General features: G+C 41.0%; 1 pseudogene; it reads right to left on the reverse strand.

Annotated features, from left to right (window-relative positions):
• Nucleotides 1–6,011: 6,011 nt before the first annotated feature.
• LOC138046824 (MAM and LDL-receptor class A domain-containing protein 1-like) overlaps nucleotides 6,012–10,000 on the reverse strand; it is a 56,793-nt pseudogene continuing 52,804 nt past the window's right edge.

The raw sequence follows: 10,000 nt of genomic DNA on the forward strand, positions 1-10,000 counted from the left end.
CCAAACCCGGTGTCCAACAGTTTTGGCTAGTTTTATTCCCTGAACATTCTTTATAATGGAGTCTCCAACGATGACTGTAGTCCGGTCGTCGTTCGTTTTTTGAGACGCAATGTCAGTAGATTTACCGCCCGACATCTTTTTTCCATTTGGCATTTGACGCTCCCTCCTTTTGTTTCTGGGCATTGTCTTGTTATCACGTACTGTCTCCCAAGGGTTTTCTTCTTCATGCAAATTTTGCTCCTTGAAGTCTTCATTTTTACCATTACGATATTTAGTTTCATTGACAAATTCGTTGTTTAAAAGCCTTAGGGCAGTCATTAAACTTTTATTCTCGTCTTGAATAGATCTTGCTTCACGCTTTAAAGAGTCGTAACAATCTTCCACGTCGCGAAGTCTCAGTTTTAGGGCGTTGTTTTCTTCTTGAAGCTTAGTCAGTTCGCAATTTGAAGACAGATTGGGCTGTATCTGTCGCGACGAATTAGCTTTCATCTCTTTCACTTCTTTCTGTAAATCTAACAGAAGGGGCAGGCATGGGCAGTTCTCGGGGTAACTGATTTCATCTCGTACGGTACACAGCGGCGGAATATCAGTTTGGTCAGATACCGCACTCGTTTTCTGGCTAGTACTTTGTAGACTGTTAGACTGTCGTTAATATTTTACTTTTCAGCGGCATTATTTGTAAATAATATCGTATCATGATGTAAATAGTTTAATTCTTTTTTTTTTTTTTTTGCTAGTATTATGCTCGACTCATTAGCTACTTAAGCTAGGAGCCTAATAAGCTCCAGGCCCTCGAGTATAAATAAAGTTTTCAGTTTTTCAGTTTCAGTTTCAGTTTGAAAATTATTAGTCGTAGTTTTATTTGAAAATGACGCGTTTAGAGCTGGCGAGCTATTGTTTTCAGCCCAGATATGAATAACAATGCCTGTCAAATGAAACAATGCCTATTGTTGAAAACCAATCCGCATGAAAAAAATATTCATAACTACCGCGAATTTTAAAATTGCCATAAGGATCAGCTGTTTTACTCAGGACCTTCGGACAAAACAAAGATGATGGCGTGCGCGACCAATAAACACGATAGTGATCGGGCGCTCTTTTCAGAGCTCTTCGAAAACCCGATCCATCCGTTGTTAATTCAAATCGTGCCGCCATACGTTAATGTTAAGAGCTCCCCTATTCACAAATAGTATAAAGCAGGCCAAACAAACTTTTAAAAATTTCGATCCTGTTATAATATTGAACGTTAATACACTTGCTGCCGGTGCGCACTTATTCAGCCATACTGCAAACTATTTAAGGTGAGAAATACTTTACAACTCTAACTTTCTAAATTTGGCGGAAATTCGTGAGACTGAGGAAAAGATTTTCCAATGTGTAATGCGCCCGTGGCAAGGATGACGAACTAGTTGCTTGGCAATGAGGAGGACACGAACCTGCGATCTCCGTAACACCGGTAAGATTCTCTACCCATTGAGCTGCTAGAAGTCCTAGGGAGTCGAGTCGTTTAACTTAGTCCTGTATGGACTAGGTCTGCGGGCTCTACAAAGTCACGCGCCGACAAATTTTTAAATGCAATTATAAAATTAATTAATTAATTATCCATCAAAGTTATGACCAATGAGCAGGTACTACTCGGTGTCTGACACTTGCAGACTGCAAACTTTACAAATCCTAAATCACAGTTATTGAAAGCTAACCCTAACCCTAACCCTAAAATTACATCTTTGAAGTGAAATGTTCTTTACCAAACTTTGTTTAAAAAGTGGACCCATCAAGTGAATTTAGTTAACTGTTGAGGTACCCTAAAGAACAAGTTCGCATTTAGCGGCCATAGTTTCATGCACCTTGCAGCAGCAAGATGGCAGGATTCCATGTCCCGAGGACAGAAATCTTGAAATTTGTTTCACTTCCCACATTGATTTTTTGTTCATTTTTGGACAATGTGGAGATAATTGTAAATAAAATCTGTTTCTGGAAAGAAAATTAGGGGTCACCGAACATCCAAGATCGTTAAATCCAAGCAAAGCTATAGCAATGGCCATATATATGCCCTATAGTACTTAGCGCGCGCGCTCGATGCATGACGTGGCATGTGAATTTGCGTGCGCTGTAAGGATGCGCGGTAGCAATGGGCGCAAACGTCCTTAATTAACTAATGAAGCTGAAAGGACTATGATGACAAGTGAAACTGGTGTACTCCTACTCTTTTATGTCTGTTTGTAAGGCTGTAACTCTAAACTAAGGTTAACTTTTGTTGTGCTGTTAGGAAACTGCCTTGTAGTACCAATCACTATTCAACTGCGGTACAGTACTAATCTTTTAATCCCACGTTGACCTTACTAGTTTCAGGGCTTTGTTCAGCCACCTACATTAATTGCTTTAGTTAACTCCTTGCTTACTTCGGTTGTTTTAGTCTTTATTACTTTAGGTTTATTAGTTGACATGTCACGTTCCGTCCAGAAAGTTTAGGTCAATGATCCTGGTTCAACAACCACTGTGACTTGTCTTAAAAGAACTTGTTCAAGGCCTAAAGGCACTGAAATTTGGAAGTCATCAGCGTAGGCCACGTCTCGTAAAGCCGTAGTTGACGTTATTGCCTCCTCTAAGCCTCTATTCCCTTAAATCACGATGCGTTTTCTGGACCATGGCGCGAATACGCAAGTCATTCCTTCGATCTCACGACGCACTTCAACAAACCACTCGCTAGAAAACAGCCACCTTAAGAAGAACTGTGAAAACAGGACAAAGTAAATGCAAGTAAGTAAATAAATAAGTAAAAATTTCTTTAAACACATTATTCAGGTATAAAATCTTATTACAAAGGGAATAAAAAAGCGAAGAAAACTACTAACCATACTAACTAAACTAATTAACTAATTAAACCTGCTTTACAAGGATGCCGTGTATCTGCTAATTGAGATCGCTTTTGAAAGCGTGTTTTTTAAATTTCAACATTTAGATTCGATTGTCTTATATCAATAGGTCAGCTCCGCAAAAGCTAAAACTTCGCTTAACATAGTCGGTGCGAGACTGTGGTATAATTGCTGTGGTTTAATTTTGTTGTTGGTTTGAAGGGAGTTTGAAGTTTGAAGTTTGAAGGGAGGAAAAGATGTCTAGTTCCTTTTTAAGACCCCCCTAAAAATCGAAGCTCCTGTTTTTTTCACTACACCCCCCAAAAAGAAAATTACCCTTTTTCAGACAGGAGGTAGGTTAAGTTTACTATTAAGGACTGAAACATTGCAGCTGGTTACGATGGACCAGAAAATATATTACCCAATGCCCCACACCTCGCGGAAATATCTAGATTGTAAATCTTCTGTGTCAAAGGGCGATGGTCCATGAACAAGACCACCCTGACCGCGGCACCGGACCCGTCCGTTGCCTGCGCCCATTGATGCACCATTGAAATCAAGGCTTGCATGGGGATCCCGCCAAATTGGTCTGGATCGGTGTCTTTAACAACAGCTGGGCCAATATGAATAACAACCAACAAATTCCTCAGCTAGTTTTTAGATAGCCGAGGTGAGACAAATAGGTCGAAGCTGTTTATTTACGTCTTCTACCAATATTAAGTAGAAACGTCTGTTAAGGATGGCAGTGACGGGCTGAGAAACTATGTTAGCGTATTTCTTTAACAGCCAGTATGGCATCCCCATCTGGCCCCGCAGCCTTATGTGGACAGTTCAAGAAAAATTAAACTGGTTTGAAAAAAAAAAAGAAAAATTCAAAGCAAAAACAAAATTAAACCGCAACACATCCCTAATGGTCTTCAAGTTTTTCCCTCAAAATAATTCACAAGAAATTCGATTAATATGGCAAAAAACCGCCGCTTTCTTTTTCCAAAGGGGCGTGGTCTTTAACGTTTGATAACTTTGTTCTTAGAGAGCCATTAAGCTTACGGTAAATGCGCTAAACAATCTCTGGATTCCTTCAGCTAGTCCTCATACATATGGTATCCCAGCTTGTATCCTCTCCAGTGAATTCGCTGCATCCGTGACCACTAAATTGGATTTGTTGGATCAAGTTATCTTTATTATTTAGCTGCTCCACATTTGGTTTGGGGTATCTCTCAACAATACCACTCCTGGTTTGCACTCTAATAGATATAAAATACCTTTACCTCACCTGCAGCTGCTCTCTTTTTTGTTAAAGTTCATTTATATTTCAGCTCGCTTTTACACCAGATCAAGTGATCAATTCCACAGAACTACTACATTTATTTTTCTGTGTGTTTAAAACTACTCTAGCACTTTTTTTATACGTAAAAAGGGTTCAATAAGCAAAAGGCAGAAGTTTTTTAATAATTTCACATTTGTGGAGGTGGTTTCCGACCATTTCTCAAGAATAGCGTTTTTTTAAAAGTAAAGACAAAATATAGATACAATGATGCCAAGTCAAGGAAAACGAGAAACGCTGCACCTTCTCAGGGGGAAACAAGTTACAATGAAAATGACATTCGAAGACTCCAAATAACCTCCAGCGTAATTTGACAATCAACCTCGATCCATGGATGCTGAGATTCCTTGTTTGATTGATCAAAACTGATTAATGTTTCTCAGTAAAAAAAAAAAGCGAGTCTTGCGGGAACAAAAAGAAGCAATCCCAAGGACCTTGAGGTCACTTTTGGTAAAATTAATATGTCAAAGTTGGGTTACAGTCGTGTAAACTGTGCAAAATTATATTACTGGCTCTAATGTAAATACCACAGTACCTCACGACCTTGAAAAAAAGTTAACGAAACACATACTGCAGAAGGACCTTCAGGTTTAAAGTCCGCACGATTTCAGAGTTGTTTCATGTGTAAACAATTTCCCCAAATCGCAAATCTAGAAAGTTGTAGCTTTGCCAGGAACCAAAAATTGTTTCAGGTGAATTTGTTACGGAAGGGGCTGTAATAGTTAGTCGGAAGACGGTTGTCGATTTTCAGTGGCTCCCTGTCATCCGTTACAAGGGTCTCATTAATTCATGTTGAAAATCAATTATTGTGAGTTTATTTCATACGAAATATTAATGGGTTTCAGTTAGAGCATACTTAAGTGATGACTTTGTTTTTACTCACCAGTGTAATGCAAGTGCTCAATGAAGTATGTTAATGTAGCAATATAAGGAGACAAAAACAGGTGGAGCACCTTAAAGGCTAAAGTCCCCACAATGTAAGAGTTTCACCTAATGTCCCCACAATTCCAAAGAAGTGTAAGTTTTGGTCCCCACAATGTGTGTAAAAACTGTCCCCACAGCGTAGATGTGGGATTTTGTAATTTTTTTTGGAGTGCATAGCATACTCTATCCGAGTACACTCAAATGCTATACATATTATTTGGTAATGTCTCAAGGAACACCAGGTCCACACAATGTAGATTTGGAACACAAGTCCCCACAACTGGGTAAAGGTACGTATGTATGTATGTATGTATGTATGTATGCATGTATGTATGCATGTATGTATGTATGGCACCCTGAAGGGTTTCATTAATCCCAAAGCGGGGCTTACAAATAATCCAACGCATTAAATAGATCTTACTTATCCTCTTATTTAGAAGCTCAACAATCCCATAAGATGCTAATGTTTTACCCTTACTGAAGGGCACAATGCATATGGTAATCAGCGACTGTTTTCTTTTCGAACGAAAATCATTGTTTATCAGCGACTGTTGCTTTGTCGCTTGTCTTACCAGTTCGGCTCCCCGCAAATTATTGCACCGAATATCACCGACAGCATTGACCTACAACCTCCGCAAAATACCACACATCTTTCATACGACCAATTACAACAACACAATGAAAGCTGTAAGCGGTAATAATCGCTCAACATAGAAAGTAACACTTACCTTTGGAAACAAACTCGAGCAGCCGCCTGTGAACGTTCTTGGTGCTTTCAAACGGGAGAGTGACGACAACAGATACGTGCAGGTATGCGAGCGAAAAGAACAACGGTAGTCACGTATGCATGACGTAGCGTGCACATGGTGCGCTTCTATTGGTCGAAGTAAAAAACAGTGGCCAATAAAATATTTCGTTTTATTTTCGACAAAGTTACACTTCCTCCACACAAACCTTACAAAAATTAGCCAATGATAACTTAAGTTAAAATTTGTGGATACGAGGAAAAACAAACGGCCTCCACTTTATGACGTGGGCCGCCCTCGGGGGCCTCGCACGTAATTAACTACAGAACTAAGCGTCGGTGAAGGCTTTGGAATAACGGTTTTGATTCCAACATTTCAAAATGCAAACAATAAAAGAAACAAGGAGAAAATAACGAATATGCTTCAAAAATACAACACTTTAACGAAGAGTAATGAACGAAGTGTTGATATCCCGAGACCACTTGTTGGAAGCTGGGAACGACGGGTTCAGCGACAAAACACGACCCAGAGGTGTCCGAGGGCAATAATAGAAGGCCAGTACTTTGGATGACGGATTCCTAAAGGGAGACAGAAATACACTGTTTAAAATTGTATTAATCGTTCTTTGCCACTTTTTCCCCTTAAACATGTAAGGTAATACTGGTGTAGAGAAGGCACAAACTGTTTTCCTTTACTAAAATAATGTCGATCAAAAAAGTTGCCTACGTTTTTGTCGCGTTTGAATGAAATAAGTGGAGGTTGCGAAAAGATTCTACCCAATCTCGGTATCATTTTGGAGTAATTTAAAGTTATTAAGAATGATACTTTTGACTGCGTGATTATGAGGATGGAAAGTGAGGGTGACTGGAAATCTGTCATTCTTATCTTTTTGTGACGTTTGTAGGGGTGACCCGAAAACACTGACTCCCGGTCCACGGACTGCCTCACGGACCGGTCCACGCCCTTACCCTTATGGACCCCCTATACGGACCACCCTAAAACAGCATAGAAATGAAAATAAATAAAAACTAAAGATTTGACTTACCAGTTGTCTGGATAGACCACTCGTGTCACTCGTGTCGGCGAAATCTTAACCGCAACGCTCCGCAAATTCAACAGACTAAGGCTCAGGCTCGGGTACAAAGTCTATTAATCACATATTGCCCCTTCCTTCGCTGTGGACCAGAATGCTTCGAAAAAGATTGATAATAAGTAAGTTCTATCTGTATTTTCTTTCTTTCCCTCCGCCATTTTGTTCGGTTGAAGCCCCAGGCTTCACGATCTCTCTGTCCTGAAGAAAATGGCGGAAGAACTTAGTTTTTCGAAGCACTCCGGTCAGCAGCTAAGGAAAAGGCAACACCCGAGCCATAGTCTGATTTGCGAAGCGTAACGGCTGAGATTTCACCGGCAAGAGTGGTCTATCCAGACAACCGGTATAAACAACTTTTCAGTTGTTATATATTTTTAATTCTGTGTTTTTTTGGATGGTCCGTAGAGGGGGTCCGTAGAGATAGTCCGTGGACCGGTCCGTAAGGCAGTCCATGGACCCTGTCCGTAGGGGGTCCATGGACCGGGGGACAGTGTTGGGCGCGATGTTGGCCCGCTTTGACCACAGAGACAGGATAGCTACGTTTTTCGAAGAACTGGCACATCTCTGATTTGCTGGAAAAATCACAGTCATCACTACATAGACGTCGAAGTCTAAGAAATTGAGAATAAGGAATAGAGTTCTTAACATGTGATGGATGTGACGATGAATACAACAAATAACTGTCAGAATCTGTAGGTTTGTAGTGCACACTGGTACATAGCACGTTGCCACTAATAGAAACTTTGATATCTAGGAAAGCCAATGAAATTTCCGAAATTTCCCAGGTATATTTAAGAGCCGGATGAAAAGAATTGACGAAGATTATAAATTGATCGAGATCTTCTCTGCTAGATGAAATAGCGCCGATGCAGTCGTCGTTGTAGCGGCCGTAGAGTTCAGGTTTGGGGCCCGTTGTACTGATTAAAAAATTGGTGTTCAACATATCCTACACATCCATCACATGTCAAGAACTCTATTCCTTATTCTCAATTTCTTAGACTTCGACGTCAATGAAGTGATGATTCCGATTTTTCCAACAAATCAGAGGAGATGTGCCAGTTCTTCGAAAAACGTGGCTATCCTGTCTCTGTGGTCAAAACCGGCCAACATCGTGCCCAACAATTTGATCTACATTCAGCACTACTTAACGTCACAAAAAGATAAGAATGACAGATTTCCATTTACCCACACTTTTTGTAATTTGCTGCGGTTTGAAGAATAGCAGCAAATCGTTGTTTTCACGGTTCGCCGGTTTTTGACCGTTTCCAAGTACTATAAGGGCGGGATTTTGCAGAGTCGAGCCATTCTACGCTGACGTTGCTGCCAACTTTCTCTCGTTTCGAGATTTTTTATTAATGTAGTTTTGATTTATTTTATCTTACAGTTGTTGGATTTGCCACTCCTCACCCTCGGGGTATTTGTTAAGTGCCTGGTTCTGCATTCGGGAGGGTTCAGGTTTCCTTTAAAAAGGGTTTTCTTCCTGACGGGCAGCAGGCACGTTATTGTCTGGGCTTCTGTTAGTTTCAATAAACGCAAACGGGGCCTCATTGCTCGCAGAATGCTGGAATAAGCGGTGCAGCCCATTACCAGTACAGCTATCCAGTGCAGCAGTCAGTTCCCCTCTTTAACAAGTGACAACTTGTGGGTGATTTGTTGTCTATTCGAGGGAATAGGGGAAACTCATCCTCCTAATCACGCAGTCAAAAGTATCATTCTTAATAACTTTAAAGTACTCCAAAATGATCCCGAGACTGGTAGAATCTTTTCGCAACCTCCACTTATTTCATTCAAACTCGACAAAAACTTGGTAGGCAACTTTTTAGTTAGAAGCGCGCTCAAAACTAACGAGCAACCCGGCACTTTCAAATGTGCGCGCTCACGATACAAAACTTGTCCTTTCATTCTTAACACTAGCACGATATCGCGATCTAAGCGATCTGTTAAGATCACCGATCGTTTCACATGTACCTCCGCAAATATCATCATTGCATAACCTGTACGTTATGCAATAAATTATACATTGGCGAGACAGGTAGTCGACTAGGCGACCGATTCCGCGAACACCTTTGCGATGTTGAGAAGAATGACAATGATGCATCTAAGCCAGTCGCTCGTCATTTTAATCTCCCTAACCACTCCAAAAAACACATGGCTATCTGCGGCCTTTCCCTACATGTAGGTACGACGGAAAGCCGCAAGAATCTAGAACAAAATTTATTTTCCAAATCGGCACCCATAATAATCACGGTATCAACGAACCCTTTTAATTTAACTAATGCATTCCTATTTTTCACGTTGCCATGTTACCACCAATAGCGTAGCTCCCACTCTACTATAAAAACTAAACATAACCCATAATTCCTCGATTCGCTCTGATGAAGGGCTATCACTCGAAACGTGGCGGATATGATTCTGCCGAACGCTGCTTTGGAAGTTATACAACTGGCCCGCGTTGTTCGAAGCATCGTTAGCGCTAACCGGCGTTAAATACCATGGAAACCTATCGGTTTTGATACCTCTTAACCAACGGTTAGCGCTAAGCAGGATTCGAGCAACCGGCGCCTGATCATTTACGGAGAGCCACTACGGCCCTATGACGTGATTTCCTGAAAAGCTTCATGGAACGCCCCGGACATCTCATTGTCACTCCTGTCAAAGTGCACATGTGGGCCGGATTTCCAAGAAGGGGCCGATGCAAATCACACTATTCAAAGGAAACATAGACGCGCAGTTATATGTCTCCGAGATCCTCAGCAACGGGTTGCTTCCATTTATCCCCGATAACTTCCCCGATGGTCACCGATCTCAACAAGACAATGATCCAAAGGATACAAGTCTCCTCGCTAGAAGCTTCATGAAGATAATGGAATATATTGGTGGAAGACTCCCCCTGAATCTCCAGATCTTAACTCAATTGAATTGCTTTGGCACGAACTAAAGCGTTTCCTTGGGAACCAAGGTAAGTTGAAAACAAAAGAAGAGCTCATGGAGGGCATCGAGACATTTTGGATCGAGAAGGTGGATGCGGAGAAGTGTTCGAGATACATCTGGCGTTTGCAGA

Source organism: Montipora capricornis, chromosome 4 (assembly GCF_036669925.1).
Source record: "Montipora capricornis isolate CH-2021 chromosome 4, ASM3666992v2, whole genome shotgun sequence".
Taxonomy (NCBI): Eukaryota; Metazoa; Cnidaria; class Anthozoa; order Scleractinia; family Acroporidae; genus Montipora; species Montipora capricornis.